Source organism: Anser brachyrhynchus (assembly GCF_964034855.1).
Source record: "Anser brachyrhynchus genome assembly, contig: SCAFFOLD_49, whole genome shotgun sequence".
Taxonomy (NCBI): Eukaryota; Metazoa; Chordata; class Aves; order Anseriformes; family Anatidae; genus Anser; species Anser brachyrhynchus.
In genome coordinates this window covers 552050-576006 of record NW_027664038.1, presented here as the reverse complement: position 1 = coordinate 576006, position 23957 = coordinate 552050, and the positions used below count along the sequence as shown (strand labels likewise).

Below are 23957 nucleotides of genomic sequence, written 5' to 3'. Positions count from 1 at the left end.
AGTCCAGAGAGTGCACTGGCACCACTGGGAATGCAATGCAGTGAGTCCAGAGAGTGCACTGGCACCACTGGGCATGCAGTGCTGTGAGTCCAGAGAGTGCCCCGGCAACACTGGGATTGCACTGCAGTTAGTCCAGAGAGTGCACTGGCACCACTGGGGATGCAGTGCCGTTAGTCCAGAGAATGCACTGGCACCACTGGGGATACGGTGTCGGGAGACCAGAGAGTGCTTTGGCACCACTGGGGATGCAGTGCAGTGAGTCCACAGACTGCACTGACACCAGTGGGAATGCGGTGCAGTGAGTCCAGAGAGTGCAATGGCACCACTGGGGATGCAGTGCAGTGAGTCCAGAATTCACTAGCACCACTGGGGATGCAGAGCAGTGAGTCCAGAGAGTCCACTGGCACCACTGGGGATGCACTGCAGTGAGTCCAGAGAGTGCCGCTCCAGCCTCGGCATCCGCTCCAGCCGAGTCAACCCCGCGGTAGCCCCTCCAGCCGCGGCAGACGCTCCAGCCGCGGCAGCCGCTCCAGCCGCTGAACCGCGGCAGCCGCTCCAGCCCCTCCAGCCGCGCCAGCCTCTCCATCCGCGGCAGCCGCTCCAGCCGTGGCAGCCTTTCCAGCTGCTCCAGCCGCGGCAGCCGCTCCAGCCGCTTACGAGTGGAGCGGCTGCCACGGATGGAGGGCTACCGCGGCTGGAGCGGCAGCCGCGGCTGTAGCAGTGCAGTGAGTCCAGGGAGTGCACTGGCACCCCTGGGGATGCAGTGCAGTGAGTCCAGAGAGTGCACTGGCAGCACTGGGGATGCAGTGCAGTGAGTCCAGAGAGTGCACTGGCACCACTGGGGATGCACTCCAGTGAGTCCAGAGAGTGCACTTGCACCACGGGGGATGCACTGCAGTGAGTCCAGAGAGCGCACTGGCACCACTGGGGATGCACTGCAGTGAGTCCACAGAGTGCACTGGCACCACTGGGGATGCAGTGCAGTGAGTCCAGAGAGCGCACTGGCACCACTGGGGATGCACTGCAGTGAGTCCAGAGAGTGCACTGGCACCAATGGGGATGCAGTGCAGTGAGTCCAGAGAGTGCACTGGCACCACTGTGGATGCAGTGCAGTGAGTCCAGAGAGTGCACTGGCACCACTGGTGATGCAGTGCAGTGAGTCCAGTGAGTGCACTGGCACCACTGGTGATGCAGTGCAGTGAGTCCAGAGAGTGGCGCTCCAGCCTCGGTTTCCGCTCCAGCCGCGTCAACCGCTCCAGCCGCGGTAGCCGCTCCAGCCGCTCCAGCCGCGGCAGCCGCTCCAGCCGCTACCGAGTGGAGCGGCTGCCACGGCTGGAGCGGTTGCCGCGGTTGGAGCGCCTGCCGCGTTTGGAGCGGCTGCCGCGGCTTCCGCGGCTGGTGCGGCTGCCGCGGTTGGAGAGTCTGCCGCGGCTGGAGTAGTGCAGTGAGTCCAGAGAGTGCACTGGCACCACTGGGGATGCAGTGCAGTGAGTCCAGAGAGTGCACTGTCACCTTTGGGGATGCACTGCAGATTCTGCAGAGAGTGCCCTGGCACCACGAGGGATGCAGTGCAGTGAGTCCAGTGAGTGTACTGGCACCCCTGGGGATGCAGCGCAGTGAGTCCAGAGAGTGCACTGGCACCACTGAGAATGCACTTCAGTGTGTCCAGAGAGTGTACTGGCACCAAAGGTGATGCACTGCAGTGAGTCCAGAGAGTGCACTGGCACCACTGGGGATGCACTGCAGTCACTCCAGAGAGTGCACTGGCACCACTGGGGATGCGGTGCAGTGAGTCCAGGGAGTGCACTGGCACCACTGGGGATGCAGTGCAGTGAGTCCAGAGTGCACTAGCACCACTGGGGATGCACTGCAGTGAGCCCAGAGAGTGCACTGGCACTATCGGGAATGCACTGCAGTGAGTCCAGAGAGTGCACTGGCTCCACTGGGGATGCAGTGCAGTGAGTCCAGTGAGTTTACTGGCACCACTGGGGATGCAGTGACGCGAGTCCAGAGAGTGCACTGGCACCACTGGGGATGCACTGCAGTGAGTCCAGAGAGTGCACTGGCACCACTGAGAATGCACTTCAGTGAGTCCAGAGAGTGCACTGGCACCACTGGGGATGCACTTCAGTGAGTCCAGAGAGTGCACTGGCACCACTGGGGATGCACTGCAGTGAGTCCAGAGAGTGCACTGGCACCACTGGGGATGCACTTCAGTGACTCCAGAGAGTGCACTGGCACCACTGGGGATGCCCTGCAGTGACGCCAGAGAGTGCACTGGCAGCATTGCTGTGCAGTGAGTCCAGAGAGTGCACTGGCACCACTGGGGATGCAGTGCAGTGAGTCCAGAGAGTGCACTGGCACCACTGGGGATGCACTGCAGTGAGTCCAGAGAGTACACTTGCTCCACCGGGGATGCAGTGCAGTGAGTCCAGAGAGTGCACTGGCACCACTGAGAATGCACTTCAGTGAGTCCAGAGAGTGCACTGGCACCACTGGGGATGCACTGCAGTGAGTCCAGAGATTGCACTGGCACCACTGGGGATGCAGTTCAGTGAGTCCAGAGAGCGCACTGGCACCACTGGGGATGCAGTGCAGTGAGTCCAGAGAGTGCACTGGCACCACTGAGAATGCACTTCAGTGAGTCCAGAGAGTGCACAGGCACCACTGGGGATGCAGTGCAGTGAGTCCTGAGATTGCACTGGCACCACTGGGGATGCAGTGCTGTGACTCCAGAGAGTGCACTGGCACCACTGGGGATGCACTGCAGTGACTCGAAAGAGTGCACTGGCACCAATGGGGAAGCAGTGCAGTGAGTCCAGAGAGTGCACTGGCACCACTGGGGATGCACTGCAGTGAGTCCAGAGAGTGCAGTGTCACTACTGGGGATGCAGTGCAGTGAGTCCAGAGAGTGCACTGGCACCACTGAGAATGCACTTCAGTGAGTCCAGAGAGTGCACTGGCACCACTGGGGATGCACTGCAGTGAGTCCAGAGATTGCACTGGCACCACTGGGGATGCAGTGCAGTGAGTCCAGAGAGTGCACTGGCACCACTGGGGATGCACTGCTGTGAGTCCAGAGAGTGCTCTTGCACCACAGGGGATGCAGTGCAGTGACTCAAGAGAGTGCACTGGCAGCACTGGGGATGCAGTGCGGTGAGTCCAGAGAGTGCACTGGCACCACTGGGGATGCAGTGCAGTGAGTCCAGAGAGTGCAATGGCACCACTGCGGATGCACTGCAGTGAGTCCAGAGAGTGCACTGGCACCACTGGTGATGCAGTGCAGTGAGTCCAGAGAGTGCACTGGCACCACTGGGGATGCACTGCAGTGAGTCCAGAGAGTGTACTAGCACCACTGGGGATGCACTGAAGTCAGTCCAGAGAGTGCTCTGGCACCACTGAGAATGCACTTCAGTGAGTCCAGAGAGTGCACTGGCACCACTGGGGATGCACTGCAGTGAGTCCACAGAGTGCACTAGCACTACTGGGGATGCAGTGCAGTGAGTCCAGAGAGTGCGCTGGAACCACTGGGGATGCAGTGCAGTGAGTCCAGAGAGTGCACTGGCACCACTGGGGATGCAGTGCAGTGACTCCAGAGAGTGCACTGGCACCACTGGGGATGCACTGCAGTGAGTCCAGTGAGTGCACTGGCACCACTGGGGATGCAGTGCAGTGAGTCCAGAGAGTGCACTGGCACCACTGGGGAAGCAGTACAGTGAGTCCAGAGAGTGCACTGGCACCACTGGGGATGCAGTGCAGTGAGTCCAGAGAGTGCACTGGCACCACTGGGGATGCAGTGCAGTGAGTCCAGAGAGTGCACTGGCACCACTGGGGATGCAGTTTAGTGAGTCCAGAGAGTGCACTGGCACCACTGGGGATGCAGTGCAGTGAGTCCAGTGAGTGTACTGGCACCCCTGGGGATGCACTGCAGTGAGTCCAGAGAGTGCACTGGCACCAATGAGAATGCACTTCAATGAGTTCAGAGAGTGCACTGGCACCACTGGGGATGCACTGCAGTGAGTCCAGAGAGTGCAGTGGCACCACTGGGGATGCACTGCAGTGAGTCCAGAGAGTGCTTTGGCACCATTGGGGATGCACTGCAGTTACTCCAGAGACTGCACTGGCACCACTGGGGATGCACTGCAGTGAGTCCAGAGAGTGCACTGGCACCAGTGGGGATGCACTGCAGTGAGTCCAGAGAGTGCACTGGCACCACTGGGGATGCACTGCAGTGAGTCCAGAGAGTGCACTGTCACCACTGGGGATGCAGTACAGTGAGTCCACAGAGTGCACTGGCACCACTGGGGATGCAGTGCAGTGAGTCCAGAGAGTGCACTGGCACCACTGGGGATGCAATGCAGTGAATCCAGTGAGTGCACTGGCACCACTGGGGATGCAGTGCAGTGAGTCCAGAGAGTGCACTGGCACTACTGGGGATGCAGTGCAGTGAGTCCAGAGAGTGCACTGGCACCACTGGGGATGCACTGCAGTGAGTCCAGAGAGTGCACTGTCACTACTGGGGATGCAGTGCAGTGAGTCCAGAGAGTGCACTGGCACCACTGGGGATGCAGTGCAGTGAGTCCTGAGAGTGCACTGGCACCACTGGGGATGCACTGCAGTGAGTCCAGAGATTGCACTGGCACCACTGGGGATGCAGTACAGTGAGTCCACACAGTGCACTAGCACCACTGGGGATGCAGTGCAGTGAGTCCAGAGAGTGCACTGGCACCACTGGGGATGCAGTGCAGTGAGTCCAGAGAGTGCACTGGCACCACTGGTGATGCACTGCTGTGAGTCCAGAGAGTGCTCTTGCACCACAGGGTATGCAGTGCAGTGACTCAAGAGAGCGCACTGGCACCACTGGGGATGCAGTGCAGTGAGTCCAGAGAGTGCACTGGCACTACTGGAGATGCAGTGCAGTGAGTCCAGAGAGTGCAATGGCACCACTGCGGATGCACTGCAGTGAGTCCAGAGAGTGCACTGGCTCCACTGGGGATGCACTGCAGTGAGTCCAAAGAGTGCACTGGCACCACTGGGGATGCACTGCAGTGAGTCCAGAGAGTGCACTGGCACCACTGGGGATGCACTGCAGTGAGTCCAGAGAGTGCACTGGCACCACTGGGGATGCAGTGCAGTGAGTCCAGTGAGTGTACTGGCAACACTGGGGATGCACTGCAGTGAGTCCAGAGAGTGCACTGGCACCACTGGGGATGCACTGCAGTGAGTCCAGAGAGTGCACTGTCACTACTGGGGATGCAGTGCAGTGAGTCCAGAGAGTGCACTGGCACCAGAGGGAATGCACTGCAGTGAGTCCAGAGAGTGCACTGGCACCACTGGGGATGCACTGCAGTGAGTCCAGAGATTGCACTGGCACCACTGGGGATGCAGTACAGTGAGTCCACACAGTGCACTAGCACCACTGGGGATGCAGTGCAGTGAGTCCAGAGAGTGCACTGGCACCACTGGGGATGCAGTGCAGTGAGTCCAGAGAGTGCACTGGCACCACTGGGGATGCACTGCAGTGAGTCCAGAGAGTGCTCTTGCACCACAGCGGATGCAGTGCAGTGAGTCCAGAGAGTGCTCTGGCACCACTGAGAATGCAGTGCTGTGACTCCAGAGAGCGCACAGGCACCACTGGGGATGCAGTGCAGTGAGTCCAGAGAGTGCACTGGCACCACTGGGGATGCACTGCAGTGAGCCCAGAGAGTGCACTGGCACCAGTGGGGATGCACTGCAGTGAGTCCAGTGAGTGCACTGGCACCACTGGGGATGCACTGCAGTGAGTCCTGAGAGTGCAGTGGCACCACTGGTGATGCAGTTTAGTGAGTCCAGAGAGTGCACTGGCACCACTGGGGATGCAGTGCAGTGAGTCCAGTGAGTGTACTGGCAACACTGGGGATGCACTGCAGTGAGTCCAGAGAGTGCACTGGTACCACTGAGAATGCACTTCAGTGAGTCCAGAGAGTGCACTGGCACCACTGGGGATGCACTGCAGTGAGTCCAGAGAGTGCACTGGCACCACTGGGGATGCAGTGCAGTGAGTCCAGAGAGTGCACTGTCACCACTGGGGATGCAGTGCAGTGAGTCCAGAGAGTGCACTGGCACCACCGGGGATGCAGTGCAGTGAGTCCAGAGAGTGTACTGGCACCACTGGGGATGCAGTGCAGTGAGTCCAGAGAGTGCTTTGGCACCAGTGGGGATGCAGTACAGTGAGTCCAGAGAGTGCACTGGCACCACCGGGGATGCAGTACAGTGAGTCCACAGAGTGCACTGGCACCAGTGGGTATGCAGTACAGTGAGTCCAGAGAGTGCACTGGCACCACCGGGGATGCAGTGCAGTGAGTCCAGAGAGTGTACTGGCACCACTGGGGATGCAGTACAGTGAGTCCAGAGAGTGCACTGGCACCACCGGGGATGCAGTGCAGTGAGTCCAGAGAGTGTACTGGCACCACTGGGGATGCAGTACAGTGAGTCCACAGAGTGCACTGGCACCAGTGGGTATGCAGTACAGTGAGTCCAGAGAGTGCACTGGCACCACTGGGCATGCAGTGCAGTGAGTCCAGAGAGTGTACTGGCACCACTGGGGATGCAGTGCAGTGAGTCCAGCGAGTGCTTTGGCACCAGTGGGGATGCAGTGCAGTTACTCCAGAGACTGCACTGGCACCACCGGGGATGCAGTGCAGTGAGTCCAGAGAGTGCACTGGCACCACTGGGAATGCAGTGCAGTGAGTCCAGAGATTGCACTGGCACCACTGGGGATGCAGTGCTGTGACTCCAGAGAGAGCACTGGCACCACTGGGGATGCACTGCTGTGAGTCCAGAGAGTGCACTGGCACCACTCGGGATGCACTGCAGTGAGCCCAGAGAGTGCACTAGCACCACTGGGGAAGCAGTGCAGTGAGTCCAGAGAGTGCAGTGGCACCACTGGTGATGCAGTTTAGTGAGTCCAGAGAGTGCACTGGCACGACTGGGAATGCAGTGCAGTGAGTCCAGTGAGTGTACTGGCACCACTGGGGATGCAGTGCAGTGACTCCAGAGAGTGCACTGGCACCACTGAGAATGCACTTCAATGAGTCCAGAGAGTGCACTGGCACCACTGGGGATGCACTGCAGTGAGTCCAGAGAGTGCAGTGGCACCACTGGGGATGCACTGCAGTGAGTCCAGAGAGTGCACTGGCACCACTGGGGATGCAGTGCAGTGAGTCCAGAGAGTGCACTGGCACCACTGGGGATGCGGTGCCGGGAGTCCAGAGAGTGCTTTGGCACCAGTGGGGATGCACTGCAGTTACTCCAGAGACTGCACTGGCACCACTGGGGATGCAGTGCAGTTACTCCAGAGAGTGCACTGGCACCACTGGGGATGCACTGCAGTGAGTCCAGAGAGTGCACTGTCACCACTGGGGATGCAGTGCAGTGAGTCCACAGAGTGCACTGGCACCACTGGGGATGCAGTGCAGTGAGTCCAGAGAGTGCACTGGCACCACTGGGGATACAGTGCAGTGAGTCCAGAGAGTGCACTGGCACCACTGGGGATGCAGTGCAGTGAGTCCAGAGAGTGCTTTGGCACCAGTGGGGATGCATTGCAGTGAGTCCAGAGAGTGCACTGGCACCACAGATGATGCAGTACAGTGAGTCCAGTGAGTGCACTGGCACCACTGGGGATGTAGTGCAGTGAGTCCAGAGAGTGCACTGGAACTACCTGTGATGCACTGCAGTGAGTCCAGAGAGTGCACTGGCACAACTGGGGATGCAGTGCAGTGAGTCCAGAGAGTGCACTGGCACCACTGGGGATGCAGTGCATTGAGTCCAGAGAGTGCACTGGCACAACTGGGGATGCACTTTTGTGAGTCCAGAGAGTGCACTGGCACCACTGGGGATGCAGTGCAGTGACTCCAGAGAGTGCACTGGCACCACTGGGGATGCACTGCAGTGAGTCCAGAGAGTACACTGGCACCACTGGGGATGCAGTGCAGTGAGTCCAGAGAGTGCACTGGCACCACTGGGGCTGCAGTGCAGTGACTCCAGAGAGTGCACTTGCACCACTGGGGATGTGTCCAGTGAGTCCAGTGAGTGCACTGGCACCACTGGGGATGCAGTGCATTGAGTCCAGAGAGTACACTGGCACCAGTGAGGATGCAGTGCAGCGAGTCCAGAGAGTGCAGTGGCACCACTGGGGATGCAGTGCAGTGAGTCCAGTGAGTGCACTGGCACCACTGGGGGTGCAGTACAGTGAGTCCAGAGAGTGCACTGGCACCACTGGGGATGCACTGCAGTGAGTCCAGACAGTGCACTGGCACCACTGGGGATGCCCTGCAGTGAGTCCACAGAGTGCACTAGCTCTACTGGGGATGCAGTGCAGTGAGTCCAGAGAGTGCACTGGCACCACTGGGGATGCACTGCAGTGAGTCCAGAGAGTGCACTGGCACCAATGGGGATGCACTGCAGTGAGTCCAGAGAGTGCACTGTCACCACTGGGGATGCAGTACAGTGAGTCCACAGAGTGCACTGGCACCAGTGGGTATGCAGTACAGTGAGTCCAGAGAGTGCACTGGCACCACTGGGCATGCAGTGCAGTGAGTCCAGAGAGTGCACTGGCACCACTGGGGATGCAGTGCAGTGAGTCCAGAGAGTGCTTTGGCACCAGTGGGGATGCAGTGCAGTTACTCCAGAGACTGCACTGGCACCACCGGGGATGCAGTGCAGTGAGTCCAGAGAGTGCACTGGCACCACTGGGGATGCAGTGCAGTGAGTCCAGAGATTGCACTGGCACCACTGGGGATGCAGTGCTGTGACTCCAGAGAGAGCACTGGCACCACTGGGGATGCAGTGCAGTGAGTCCAGAGAGTGCACTGGCACCACTGGGGATGCACTGCAGTGAGCCCAGAGAGTGCACTGGCACCAGTGGGGATGCACTGCAGTGAGTCCAGTGAGTGCACTAGCACCACTGGGGAAGCAGTGCAGTGAGTCCAGAGAGTGCAGTGGCACCACTGGTGATGCAGTTTAGTGAGTCCAGAGAGTGCACTGGCACCACTGGGGATGCAGTGCAGTGAGTCCAGTGAGTGTACTGGCACCACTGGGGATGCAGTGCAGTGACTCCAGAGAGTGCACTGGCACCACTGAGAATGCACTTCAATGAGTCCAGAGAGTGCACTGGCACCACTGGGGATGCACTGCAGTGAGTCCAGAGAGTGCAGTGGCACCACTGGGGATGCACTGCAGTGAGTCCAGAGAGTGCACTGGCACCACTGGGGATGCAGTGCAGTGAGTCCAGAGAGTGCACTGGCACCACTGGGGATGCGGTGCCGGGAGTCCAGAGAGTGCTTTGGCACCAGTGGGTATGCACTGCAGTTACTCCAGAGACTGCACTGGCACCACTGGGGATGCAGTGCAGTTACTCCAGAGAGTGCACTGGCACCACTGGGGATGCACTGCAGTGAGTCCAGAGAGTGCACTGTCACCACTGGGGATGCACTGCAGTGAGTCCAGAGAGTGCACTGTCACCACTGGGGATGCAGTGCAGTGAGTCCACAGAGTGCACTGGCACCACTGGGGATGCAGTGCAGTGAGTCCAGAGAGTGCACTGGCACCACTGGGGATACAGTGCAGTGAGTCCAGAGAGTGCACTGGCACCACTGGGGATGCAGTGCAGTGAGTCCAGAGAGTGCTTTGGCACCAGTGGGGATGCATTGCAGTGAGTCCAGAGAGTGCACTGGCACCACAGATGATGCAGTACAGTGAGTCCAGTGAGTGCACTGGCACCACTGGGGATGTAGTGCAGTGAGTCCAGAGAGTGCACTGGCACTACCTGTGATGCAGTGCAGTGAGTCCAGAGAGTGTACTGGCACCACTGGGGATGCAGTGCAGTGAGTCCAGAGAGTGCACTGGCACCACTGGGGATGCAGTGCATTGAGTCCAGAGAGTGCACTGGCACAACTGGGGATGCACTTTTGTGAGTCCAGAGAGTGCACTGGCACCACTGGGGATGCAGTGCAGTGACTCCAGAGAGTGCACTGGCACCACTGTGGATGCAGTGCAGTGAGTCCAGAGAGTACACTGGCACCACTGGGGATGCAGTGCAGTGAGTCCAGAGAGTGCACTGGCACCACTGGGGATGCACTGCAGTGAGTCCAGAGAGTGCACTGGCACCACTGGGGATGTGTCCAGTGAGTCCAGTGAGTGCACTGGCACCACTGGGGATGCAGTGCATTGAGTCCAGAGAGTACACTGGCACCAGTGGGGATGCAGTGCAGCGAGTCCAGAGAGTGCACTGGCACCACTGGGGATGCAGTGCAGTCAGTCCAGTGAGTGCACTGGCACCACTGGGGGTGCAGTACAGTGAGTCCAGAGAGTGCACTGGCACCACTGGGGATGCACTGCAGTGAGTCCAGACAGTGCAGTGGCACCACTGGGGATGCCCTGCAGTGAGTCCAGAGAGTGCACTGGCACCACTGGGGATGCACTGCAGTGAGTCCAGAGAGTGCACTGGCACCACTGGGGATGCACTGCAGTGAGTCCAGAGAGTGCACTGTCACCACTGGGGATGCAGTACAGTGAGTCCACAGAGTGCACTGGCACCAGTGGGTATGCAGTACAGTGAGTCCAGAGATTGCACTGGCACCACTGGGCATGCAGTGCAGTGAGTCCAGAGAGTGCACTGGCACCACTGGGCATGCAGTGCAGTGAGTCCAGAGAGTGCTTTGGCACCACTGGGCATGCAGTGCAGTGAGTCCAGAGAGTGCACTGGCACCACTGGGGATGCAGTGCAGTTACTCCAGAGACTGCACTGGCACCACCGGGGATGCAGTGCAGTGAGTCCAGAGAGTGCACTGGCACCACTGGGGATGCAGTGCAGTGAGTCCAGAGATTGCACTGGCACCACTGGGGATGCAGTGCTGTGACTCCAGAGAGAGCACTGGCACCACTGGGGATGCAGTGCAGTGAGTCCAGAGAGTGCACTGGCACCACTGGGGATGCACTGCAGAGAGCCCAGAGAGTGCACTGGCACCAGTGGGGATGCACTGCAGTGAGTCCAGTGAGTGCACTAGCACCACTGGGGAAGCAGTGCAGTGAGTCCAGAGAGTGCAGTGGCACCACTGGTGATGCAGTTTAGTGAGTCCAGAGAGTGCACTGGCACCACTGGGGATGCAGTGCAGTGAGTCCAGTGAGTGTACTGGCACCACTGGGGATGCACTGCAGTGAGTCCAGAGAGTGCACTGGCACCACTGAGAATGCACTTCAATGAGTCCAGAGAGTGCACTGGCACCACTGGGGATGCACTGCAGTGAGTCCAGAGAGTGCAGTGGCACCACTGGGGATGCACTGCAGTGAGTCCAGAGAGTGCAGTGGCACCAGTGGGGATGCACTGCAGTGAGTCCAGAGAGTGCACTGTCACCACTTGGGATGCAGTACAGTGAGTCCACAGAGTGCACTGGCACCACTGGGGATGCACTGCAGTGAGTCCAGAGACTTCACAGGCACCACTGGGGATGCAGTGCAATGAATCCAGAGAGTGCACTGGCACCACTGGGGATGCACTGCAGTGAGTCCAGAGAGTGCACTGGCACTACTGGGGATTCAGTGCAGTGAGTCCAGAGGGTGCACTGGCACCACTGGGGATGCACTGCAGTGAGTCCAGAGAGTGCACTGTCACTACTGGGGATGCAGTGCAGTGAGTCCAGAGAGTGCACTGGCACCACTGGGGATGCAGTGCAGTGAGTCCTGAGAGTGCACTGGCACCACTGGGGATGCACTGCAGTGAGTCCAGAGAGTGCACTGCCACCACTGAGAATGCAGTGCAGTGAGTCCAGAGAGTGCACTGGCACCACCTGTGATGCAGTGCAGTGAGTCCAGAGAGTGCACTGGCACCAATGGGGCTGCAGTGCAGTGACTCCAAAGAGTGCACTGGCACCACTGGGAATGCACTGCAGTGAGTCCACAGAGTGCACTGGCACCACTGGTGATGCAGTACAGTGAGTCCAGAGAGTGCACTGGCACCACTGGGGATGCACTGCAGTGAGTCCAGAGATTGCACTGGCACCACTGGGGATGCAGTGCAGTGAGTCCAGAGAGTGCACTGGCACCACTGGGGATGCAGTGCATTGAGTCCAGAGAGTGCACTGGCACAACTGGGGATGCACTTCAGTGAGTCCAGAGAGTGCACTGACACCACTGGGGATGCAGTGCAGTGAGTCCAGAGAGTGCACTGGCACCACTGGGGATGCACTGCAGTGAGTCCAGAGAGTACACTGGCACCAGTGGGGATGCAGTGCAGTGAGTCCAGAGAGTGCACTGGCACCACTGGGGATGTAGTGCAGTGAGTCCAGAGAGTGCACTGGCACCACTGGGGATGTGTCCAGTGAGTCCAGTGAGTGCACTGGCACCACTGGGGATGCAGTGCAGTGAGTCCAGAGAGTACGCTGGCACCAGTGGGGATGCAGTGCAGTGAGTCCAGAGAGTGCACTGGCACCACTGGGGATGCAGTGCAGTCAGTCCAGAGAGTGCACTGGCACCACTGGGGGTGCAGTACAGTGAGTCCAGAGAGTGCACTGGCACCACTGGGGATGCACTGCAGTGAGTCCACAGAGTGCACTAGCACCACTGGGGATGCAGTGCAGTGAGTCCAGAGAGTGCGCTGGAACCACTGGGGATGCAGTGCAGTGAGTCCAGAGAGTGCACTGGCACCACTGGGGATGCAGTGCAGTGAGTCCAGAGAGTGCACTGGCACCACTGGGGATGCACTGCAGTGAGTCCAGTGAGTGCACTGGCACCACTGGGGATGCAGTGCAGTGAGTCCAGAGAGTGCACTGGCACCACTGGGGATGCACTGCAGTGAGTCCAGAGAGTGCACTGGCACCACTAGGGATGCAGTGCAGTGAGTCCAGAGAGTGCACTGGCAGCACTGGGGATGCAGTGCAGTGAGTCCAGAGAGTGCACTGGCACCACTGGGTATGCAGTTCAGTGAGTCCAGAGAGTGCACTGGCACCACTGGGGATGCAGTGCAGTGAGTCCAGAGAGTGCACTGGCACCACTGAGAATGCACTTCAGTGACTCCAGAGAGTGCACTGGCACCACTGGGGATGCAGTGCAGTGAGTCCAGAGAGTGCACTGGCACCACTGGGGATGCGGTGCCGGGAGTCCAGAGAGTGCTTTGGCACCAGTGGGGATACACTGCAGTTACTCCAGAGAGTGCACTGGCACCACTGGGGATGCAGTGCAGTGAGTCCAGAGAGTGCACTGGCACCACTGGGGATGCAGTGCAGTGAGTCCAGAGAGTGCACTGTCACCAGTGGGGATGCACTGCAGTGAGTCCAGAGAGTGCACTGTCACCACTGGGGATGCAGTGCAGTGAGTCCACAGAGTGCACTGGCACCACTGGGGATGCAGTTCAGTGAGTCCAGAGAGTGCACTGGCACCACTGGTGATGCACTGCAGTGAATCCAGTGAGTGCACTGGCACCACTGGGGATACAGTGCAGTGAGTCCAGAGAGTGCACTGGCACCACTGGGGATGCATTGCAGTGAGTCCAGAGAGTGCACTGGCACCACTGGGGATGCATTGCAGTGAGTCCAGAGAGTGCACTGGCACCACTGGGGATGCATTGCAGTGAGTCCAGAGAGTGCACTGGCACCACAGATGATGCAGTACAGTGAGTCCAGTGAGTGCACTGGCACCACTGGGGATGTAGTGCAGTGACTCGAGAGAGTGCACTAGCACCACTGGGGATGCAGTGCAGTGAGTCCAGAGAGTGCACTGGCACCACTGGGGATACAGTGCAGTGAATCCAGTGAGTGCACTGGCACCACTGGGGATGCAGTGCAGTGAGTCCAGAGAGTGCACTGGCACCACTGGGGATGCATTGCAGTGAGTCCAGAGAGTGCACTGGCACCACTGGGGATGCACTGCAGTGAGTCCAGAGAGTGCACTGGCACCACTGGGGATGCACTGCAGTGAGTCCAGAGAGTGCACTGGCACCACTGGGGATGCAGTGCAGTGAGTCCAGAGAGTGCACTGGCACCACTGTGGATGCAGTGCAGTGAGTCCAGAGACTTCACTGGCACCACTGGGAATGCAGAGAAGTGAGTGCAGAGAGTGCACTGGCACCACTGGGGATGCAGTGCAGTGAGTCCAGAGAGTGCACTGGCAGCAGTTGGGATGCAGTGCAGTGAATCCAGAGAGTGCACTGGCACCACCTGTGATGCACTGCAGTGAGTCCAGAGAGTGCACTGGCACCACTGGTGATGCAGTACAGTGAGTCCAGAGAGTGCACTGGCACCACTGGGGATGCACTGCAGTGAGTCCAGAGAGTGCACTGGCACCACTGGGGATGCACTTGAGTGAGTCCAGAGATTGCACTGGCACCACTGGTGATGCAGTGCATTGAGTCCAGAGAGTGCACTGGCACAACAGGGGATGCACTTCAGTGAGTCCAGAGAGTGCACTGACACCACTGGGGATGCAGTGCAGTGAGTCCAGAGAGTGCACTGGCACCACTGGGGATGCACTGCAGTGAGTCTAGAGAGTACACGCACCAGTGGGGATGCAGTGCAGTGAGTCCAGAGAGTGCACTGGCACCACTGGGGATGCACTGCTGTGAGTCCAGAGAGTGCACTGGCACCACTGGGGATGTGTCCAGTGAGTCCAGTGAGTGCACTGGCACCACTGGGGATGCAGTGCAGTGAGTCCAGAGAGTACACTGGCACCAGTGGGGATGCAGTGCAGTGAGTCCAGAGAGTGCACTGGCACCACTGGGGATGCAGTGCAGTCAGTCCAGCTTACACCTCCCCTCCAGTTCAGCTTACACCTGAAAGATATCTACTAGACCGGATCGTCTTGAAGCCCCCCCTCTAGCTCAACCACACAAATAGTACACCAAAACTAAAGAATTTACTAAACTAATTAAACTAAAGCATTTTACAGTCTTAGTATAGGCGATAGAAAAGACACTTAGACGCGATAGAGACCCCAGTACCGTAAGGGAAAGATGAAATAGCAGTGAAACAATCAAAGCGACAGACAGCAAAGATCAACCCTTGTACCTTTTGCATCATGGTTTAGCGAGAACAACCAAGCAAAGTGAACTAAAGTTTGCCCCCCCGAAACCCAAGCGAGCTACTTTCAAGCAGTTAAAGAGAGCGAACCCGTCTCTGTTGCAAAAGAGTGGGATGACTTGTCAGTAGAGGTGAAAAGCCAACCGAGCTGGGTGATAGCTGGTTACCTGTGAAACGAATCTAAGTTCCCCCTTAATCCTCCCTACCGGACATCCTGAACCCTAATGAGATGATTAAGAGCTATTTAATGGAGGGACAGCTCCATTAAAAAAGGACACAACCTCGACTAGCGGATAATTCTTACTACTGATCCTACCGTGGGCCCTAAAGCAGCCATCAAAAAAGAGTGCGTCAAAGCTCCACCACCTAAAAATACCAAAATAAGATGATTCCCTTATCACAAACAGGTCAACCTATGAATATAGGAGAATTAATGCTAAAATAAGTAACTCAGGGCCACACCCCTCTAACGGCGCAAGCTTACATAGAAACATTATTAACAGACCTAGACAGATACAAAAACCCCTACAAGACCACGTATTAACTAACCCTGTTAACCCGACTCAGGAGCGCCTATAAGAGCGATTAAAATCTGTGAAAGGAACTCGGCAAATTAATAAGGCCCGACTGTTTACCAAAAACATAGCCTTCAGCAAATTAAACAAGTATTGAAGGTGATGCCTGCCCGGTGACTTAGGTTTAACGGCCGCGGTATCCTAACCGTGCAAAGGTAGCGCAATCAATTGTCCCATAAATCGAGACTTGTATGAATGGCTAAACGAGGTCTTAACTGTCTCTCACAGATAATCAGTGAAATTGATCTCCCCGTGCAAAAGCGGGGATGTGAACATAAGACGAGAAGACCCTGTGGAACTTAAAAATCAACGACCACCGCGAATCCTCAATCAACCCCACTGGGGCCACTACCATCGCAGAGCCTGGTCGATATTTTTCGGTTGGGGCGACCTTGGAGGAGAACAAATCCTCCAAAAACAAGACCATACCTCTTTACCTAGAGCTACCCCTCAAAGTGCTAACAGTGACCAGACCCAATATAATTGATTAATGGACCAAGCTACCCCAGGGATAACAGCGCAATCCCCCTCAAGAGCCCATATCGACAGGGGGGTTTACGACCTCGATGTTGGATCAGGACATCCTAATGGTGCAGCCGCTATTAAGGGTTCGTTTGTTCAACGATTAACAGTCCTACGTGATCTGAGTTCAGACCGGAGCAATCCAGGTCGGTTTCTATCTATGACACACTCTCCCCAGTACGAAAGGACCGGGAAAGTGGGGCCAATACCACAAGCACGCCCCCCCCCTCTAAGCAGTGAAACCAACTAAACCGTGAAGAGGGCCTTCCCCCACCACTTTCAATCCTAGAAAAGGACCAGCTAGAGTGGCAGAGCCCGGCAAGTGCAGAAGGCTTAAGCCCTTTCCCCAGAGGTTCAAATCCTCTCCCTAGCTTCACCCATGATTCAAATAACAACACTAAGCTGCCTCGTTATATCCCTCCTATACATCATCCCAATCCTGATTGCCGTAGCCTTCCTAACCCTAGTAGAACGGAAAATCCTAAGCTACATACAATCCCGCAAAGGCCCTAACGTTGTCGGGCCTTTTGGCCTACTTCAACCATTTGCGGACGGACTGAAACTATTTACCAAAGAGCCCATCCGACCCTCTACCTCTTCCCCACTTCTATTCATTCTGATACCAATACTAGCCCTTGTCCTAGCCCTCACCACTTGAGCACCACTACCACTCCCATTTCCCCTAGCAGATCTAAACCTCGGAGTTCTCTTCCTAATAGCCATGTCAAGCCTAGCCGTCTACTCAGTCCTATGATCAGGCTGAGCCTCGAACTCAAAATACGCACTAATCGGAGCCCTACGGGCAGTAGCACAGACCATTTCATACGAAGTGACACTGGCCATAATCCTGCTATCAATAATCATACTAAGCGGAAGCTACACACTCAGCTCCTTTGCCGTCGCACAGGAGCCTCTATACTTCATTTTCTCCTCATGACCCCTAGCAATAATATGATACGTATCCACCCTAGCAGAGACAAACCGAGCTCCTTTTGACCTCACAGAGGGTGAATCTGAGCTAGTCTCAGGGTTTAACGTTGAATACGCCGCAGGACCCTTCGCCTTATTCTTCCTAGCTGAATATGCGAACATTATGCTAATAAATACACTTACAGCCATCATATTCCTAAACCCAAGCGCCCTAGGGCCACCCACAGAACTATTCCCCGTCATCCTAGCCACAAAAGTCCTCCTACTATCTTCTGGTTTCTTATGGGTCCGAGCTTCATACCCACGATTCCGATATGACCAACTAATGCACCTACTATGAAAAAACTTCCTACCCCTCACACTAGCTCTGTGCCTCTGACACATCAGCATACCTATCTGCTATGCAGGCCTACCTCCTTACATAAGGAAATGTGCCTGAACTACAAAGGGTCACTATGATAAAGTGAACATAGAGGTATAACAGCCCTCTCATTTCCTGTTGACCTTAGAAAAGTAGGAATTGAACCCACACAAGAGAAATCAAAATTCTCCATACTTCCCTTATATTATTTTCTAGTAGAGTCAGCTAATCAAGCTATCGGGCCCATACCCCGAAAATGATGGTTTAACCCCCTCCTCTACTAATGAACCCTTACGCGACCCCAATCATAACCTTCAGCCTCATCTTGGGCACCACAATCACAATTTCCAGCAACCACTGAGTTCTGGCCTGGACAGGACTGGAGATCAATGCACTAGCCATCATTCCCCTAATTGCCAAATCCCACCACCCACGAGCAGTAGAAGCCGCAACGAAATACTTCCTAACCCAAGCAGCTGCTTCCGCCCTGGTCCTATTCTCTAGCATAACCAATGCCTGAGTCACCGGCCAATGAGACATCACACAAATAAACCACCCAACCTCCTGTCTACTACTGACAGCAGCAATCGCTATTAAACTGGGCCTAGTGCCATTTCACTTCTGATTCCCAGAAGTACTACAAGGATCGCCACTAATAACAGCCCTGCTACTCTCGACCCTCATAAAATTCCCCCCACTAACCCTGCTCCTACTAACATCCAAATCCCTCGACCCAGCTCTACTCACCGCCATGGCCCTAGCCTCAACAGCACTAGGAGGCTGAATAGGACTGAACCAAACACAAACACGCAAAATCCTAGCCTTCTCGTCCATCTCCCACTTAGGCTGAATCGCCATCATCCTAGTTTACAGCCCCAAATTGGCCTTACTTACCTTCTACCTATACACAATCATAACATCAGCCGTATTCCTAGCCCTTAACAAAATCAAAGCCCTTAACCTATCCATGATCACAACCTCATGAACAAAAACCCCAGTGCTAAACGCCACCCTAATACTAGTACTTTTATCCCTAGCAGGCCTCCCCCCATTAACAGGCTTTATACCAAAGTGACTTATCATCCAAGAACTAACTAAACAGGAAATAACACCAGCAGCCATGGCAATTGCCATGCTATCACTGCTCAGCCTCTTCTTCTACCTACGCCTCGCATACCACTCAACAATTACCCTTCCCCCCAACTCCTCTAACCACATAAAACAATGATACACTAGCAAAGCCCCAAGCACACCTACTGCGGTCCTTGCCTCACTATCAATCCTCTTACTTCCCCTGTCCCCAATAATACATGCCATTGTCTAGAAACTTAGGATAACACCCCAAACCGAAGGCCTTCAAAGCCTTAAATAAGAGTTAAACCCTCTTAGTTTCTGCACATTAAGACTTACAGAATATTAACCTGTATCTTCTGAATGCAAGTCAGACGCTTTAATTAAGCTAAAGCCTCCCTAGACAGATGGGCTTCGATCCCACAAAACTCTAGTTAACAGCTAAATGCCTAAACCAATTGGCTTCTGCCTACAAAGACCCTGACGCACCCTAGTGCGCATCGATGAGCTTGCAACTCAACATGAATTTCACTACAGAGCCGATAAGAAGAGGAATTAAACCTCTGTAAAAAGGACTACAGCCTAACGCTTCAACACTCAGCCATCTTACCCGTCACCTTCATCAACCGATGACTATTTTCCACTAACCATAAGGATATTGGCACCCTGTACCTCATCTTCGGGGCATGAGCAGGAATAGTCGGCACCGCACTCAGCCTATTAATCCGCGCAGAACTAGGACAACCAGGAACTCTCCTAGGCGACGACCAAATTTACAATGTAATCGTTACCGCTCACGCCTTTGTAATAAGCTTCTTTATAGTCATACCCATCATGATCGGAGGATTCGGCAACTGAGTAGTCCCCCTCATAATCGGTGCCCCCGACATAGCATTCCCGCGAATAAACAACATAAGCTTTTGACTCCTCCCCCCATCATTCCTCCTCCTACTAGCCTCATCCACTGTAGAAGCTGGCGCCGGCACAGGCTGAACTGTCTACCCTCCCCTAGCAGGTAACCTTGCCCACGCCGGAGCTTCAGTAGACCTGGCTATCTTCTCACTCCACTTAGCCGGTATCTCCTCCATCCTTGGGGCCATCAACTTTATCACCACAGCCATCAACATAAAACCCCCCGCACTCTCACAATACCAAACCCCACTATTTGTCTGATCCGTACTAATTACCGCCATCCTACTCCTTCTATCACTCCCCGTACTCGCCGCCGGTATTACAATATTACTAACTGATCGAAACCTAAACACCACATTCTTCGACCCCGCTGGAGGAGGAGACCCAATCCTGTACCAACACCTATTCTGATTCTTCGGACACCCAGAAGTCTATATTCTGATCCTACCGGGGTTTGGAATCATCTCACACGTAGTCACGTACTACTCAGGCAAAAAGGAGCCCTTTGGCTACATGGGAATAGTCTGAGCCATACTATCCATCGGCTTCCTAGGATTCATCGTCTGAGCTCACCACATGTTTACAGTAGGAATAGACGTTGATACCCGAGCCTACTTTACATCAGCCACTATAATCATTGCCATCCCTACCGGAATCAAAGTATTTAGCTGACTAGCCACCCTGCACGGAGGAACAATCAAATGAGACCCCCCCAATACTATGAGCTCTAGGATTTATCTTCCTATTTACCATCGGAGGATTAACAGGAATCGTTCTTGCAAACTCTTCCCTAGACATCGCCCTGCACGACACGTACTACGTAGTTGCCCACTTCCACTACGTCCTATCCATAGGCGCCGTCTTTGCCATTCTAGCAGGATTTACTCACTGATTCCCACTACTCACTGGGTTTACCCTACACCAAACATGAGCAAAAGCCCACTTCGGGGTAATATTTACAGGAGTAAACCTAACGTTCTTCCCCCAGCACTTCCTAGGCCTAGCAGGAAGACCCCGACGATACTCGGACTATCCCGACGCCTACACACTATGAAACACCATTTCCTCCATCGGCTCCCTAATCTCAATAGTAGCCGTAATCATACTAATATTCATCATCTGAGAAGCCTTTCCGGCCAAACGAAAAGTCCTACAACCAGAACTAACTACCACAAACGTTGAATGAATCCACGGCTGCCCTCCCCCATACCATACTTTCGAGGAACCGGCCTTCGTCCAAGTACAAGAAAGGAAGGAATCGAACCCTCACATGCTGGTTTCAAGCCAACTGCATTAACCGCTCATGCTTCTTTCTTATGAGACGTTAGTAAACCAATTACATAGCCTTGTCAAGACTAAATCACAGGTAAAAATCCTGTACATCTCATGTGGCCAACCACTCCCAACTAGGATTCCAAGACGCCTCATCACCCATCATAGAAGAACTCGTTGAATTCCACGACCACGCCCTAATCGTTGCCCTAGCTATCTGCAGCCTAGTTCTCTACCTTTTAGCCCACATACTAACAGAAAAACTCTCGTCCAATGCTGTAGACGCCCAAGAAGTAGAGCTGATCTGGACAATCCTACCTGCTATCGTCCTGGTACTCCTCGCCCTCCCATCCCTACAAATCCTCTACATAATGGACAAAATCGATGAACCAGACCTCACCCTAAAAGCCATCGGCCACCAATGATACTGAAGCTACGAATACACAGACTTCAAAGACCTATCATTCGACTCCTACATAGTGCCCACCCCAGACTTACCCAACGGCCACTTCCGACTGCTAGAAGTTGACCACCGCGTAGTTATCCCAATAGAATCCCCCATCCGCGTGATCATTACTGCAGGAGACGTACTCCACTCCTGAGCAGTCCCAACGCTCGGAGTTAAAACAGACGCAATCCCAGGCCGACTAAACCAAACTTCATTCATTACCACCCGGCCTGGGATTTTTTACGGACAATGCTCAGAAATTTGCGGGGCTAATCACAGCTACATACCCATTGTAGTAGAATCAACCCCACTCCCACATTTCGAGGCCTGATCGTCCCTTCTATCATCATCCTAATCATTAAGAAGCTATGCAACAGCACTAGCCTTTTAAGCTAGCCAAAGAGGGACTTCCCCCTCCTTAATGATATGCCACAGCTTAACCCCGCACCATGATTTTCAATCATAATTATAACCTGATTAACCCTAGCACTCCTCATCCAACCAAAACTACTAGCCTTCACCACAACCAACCCCCCATCAAATAAGACCTCCCTCACTACCAAACCCACACCATGATCCTGACCATGAACCTAAGCTTCTTTGACCAATTTTCCAGCCCCAATCTATTCGGCATCCCCTTAATCCTACTATCCCTACTCTTCCCAGCCCTACTATTCCCGTCCCCAAACAACCGATGAATCAACAACCGCCTTTCTACTATCCAAACATGACTCCTTCACCTAATCACAAAACAACTAATAGTCCCACTCAACAAAAATGGCCACAAATGAGCCATAATATTTACATCCCTAATAATCATACTTCTTACAATCAACCTTCTAGGCCTCCTTCCATATACATTCACCCCAACCACCCAACTATCTATGAACATAGCCCTAGCCTTCCCACTATGGCTCGCCACACTACTAACAGGCCTACGAAACCAACCATCAGCCTCTTTAGCCCACCTATTACCCGAAGGTACCCCTACACCCCTAATCCCCGCACTAATCCTGATCGAAACAACCAGCCTACTAATCCGCCCCCTAGCCCTCGGAGTCCGCCTTACAGCCAACCTTACAGCAGGACACTTACTCATCCAACTCATCTCTACAGCCTCCATTGCATTAATACCCACCCTTCCTGCAGTATCCATCCTAACAATAATCATCCTACTACTCCTAACCATCCTAGAAGTAGCAGTAGCCATAATCCAGGCCTACGTCTTCGTGCTCCTTCTAAGCCTATACTTACAAGAAAACATCTAATGGCACACCAAGCACACTCATACCACATAGTTGACCCAAGCCCTTGACCAATCTTCGGGGCAGCCGCCGCCCTACTCACAACCTCAGGATTAATCATGTGATTCCACTACAACTCATCCGTACTACTAACCCTAGGCCTCATCTCAATACTCCTAGTAATACTCCAATGATGACGAGACATTGTACGAGAAAGCACCTTCCAAGGCCATCACACTCCCACAGTCCAAAAAGGCCTACGATACGGCATAATCCTTTTCATCACATCCGAAGCATTCTTCTTCTTAGGGTTCTTCTGAGCGTTCTTCCACTCGAGCCTGGCCCCAACCCCAGAACTAGGAGGCCAATGACCCCCAACAGGAATTAAACCACTCAACCCGATAGAAGTCCCCCTACTAAACACAGCCATCCTACTAGCCTCAGGCGTTACCGTAACGTGAGCCCATCACAGCATCACAGAAGGAAACCGAAAACACGCCATCCACGCCCTAACCCTAACGATCCTCCTGGGATTCTACTTCACAGCCCTACAAGCAATAGAATACCACGAAGCCCCATTCTCAATCGCCGATAGCGTCTACGGATCTACCTTCTTCGTTGCCACTGGATTCCACGGACTCCACGTAATCATCGGATCCTCCTTCCTGACCGTCTGCCTCTTCCGACTGATCAAGTTCCACTTTACATCAGACCACCACTTCGGATTCGAGGCAGCAGCCTGATACTGACACTTCGTAGACGTCATCTGACTATTCCTCTACATAACCATCTACTGATGAGGATCTTGCTCTTCTAGTATATTAATTACAATTGACTTCCAATCTCTAGAATCTGGTATAAACCCAGAGGAGAGCAATGAACGCACTCATGTTCATATTCGCCCTATCATCAATCCTAAGCGCCGCCCTAACCGCATTAAACTTCTGACTCGCCCAAATAAACCCCGACTCAGAGAAACTCTCACCGTACGAATGTGGATTCGACCCACTTGGATCTGCTCGATTACCATTCTCAGTCCGATTCTTCCTCAGTAGCCATCCTGTTCGTCCTATTCGACCTAGAAATCGCCCTCCTACTCCCCCTGCCATGAGCCGTCCAACTCCAATCCCCCCTAATGACCCTCACCTGAACTGTAGCGATCCTCCTTCTCCTAACACTCGGACTGGCCTACGAGTGAATTCAAGGGGGCCTAGAATGAGCAGAATAACAGAAAGTTAGTCTAACCAAAAAGATAGCTGGTTTCGACCCAGCAGATTACAGCCAACCCTGTAACTTTCTTATGTCGCCCCTACATTTAAGCTTCTACTCAGCCTTCATTTTCAGCGGACTAGGACTAGCCTTCCACCGAACCCACCTAGTATCCGCCCTACTATGCCTTGAAAGCATAATATTATCGATATTCGTAGGCCTATCAATATGATCCATCGAAAACCAAGTCTCCTCATTCACCATGGTACCAATTCTCATGCTAACCTTCTCAGCGTGTGAGGCGGGCACAGGCCTGGCCATCCTAGTAGCCTCCACCCGCACACATGGCTCCGACCATCTACACAA

The 23957-nt window shown here is 54.6% G+C and overlaps 1 long non-coding RNA gene across 1 annotated transcript in view; it reads right to left on the bottom strand.

Annotated features, from left to right (window-relative positions):
• Positions 1-23518, bottom strand: part of LOC308186471 — a 71189-nt gene extending 47671 nt beyond the window's left edge. The window contains exon 1 of the long non-coding RNA XR_013944072.1: positions 20184-23518. This is a non-coding gene — a long non-coding RNA (uncharacterized lncRNA). The remainder of the gene's footprint in view (positions 1-20183) is intronic.
• Between the last annotated feature and the right edge of the window lie 439 nt (positions 23519-23957).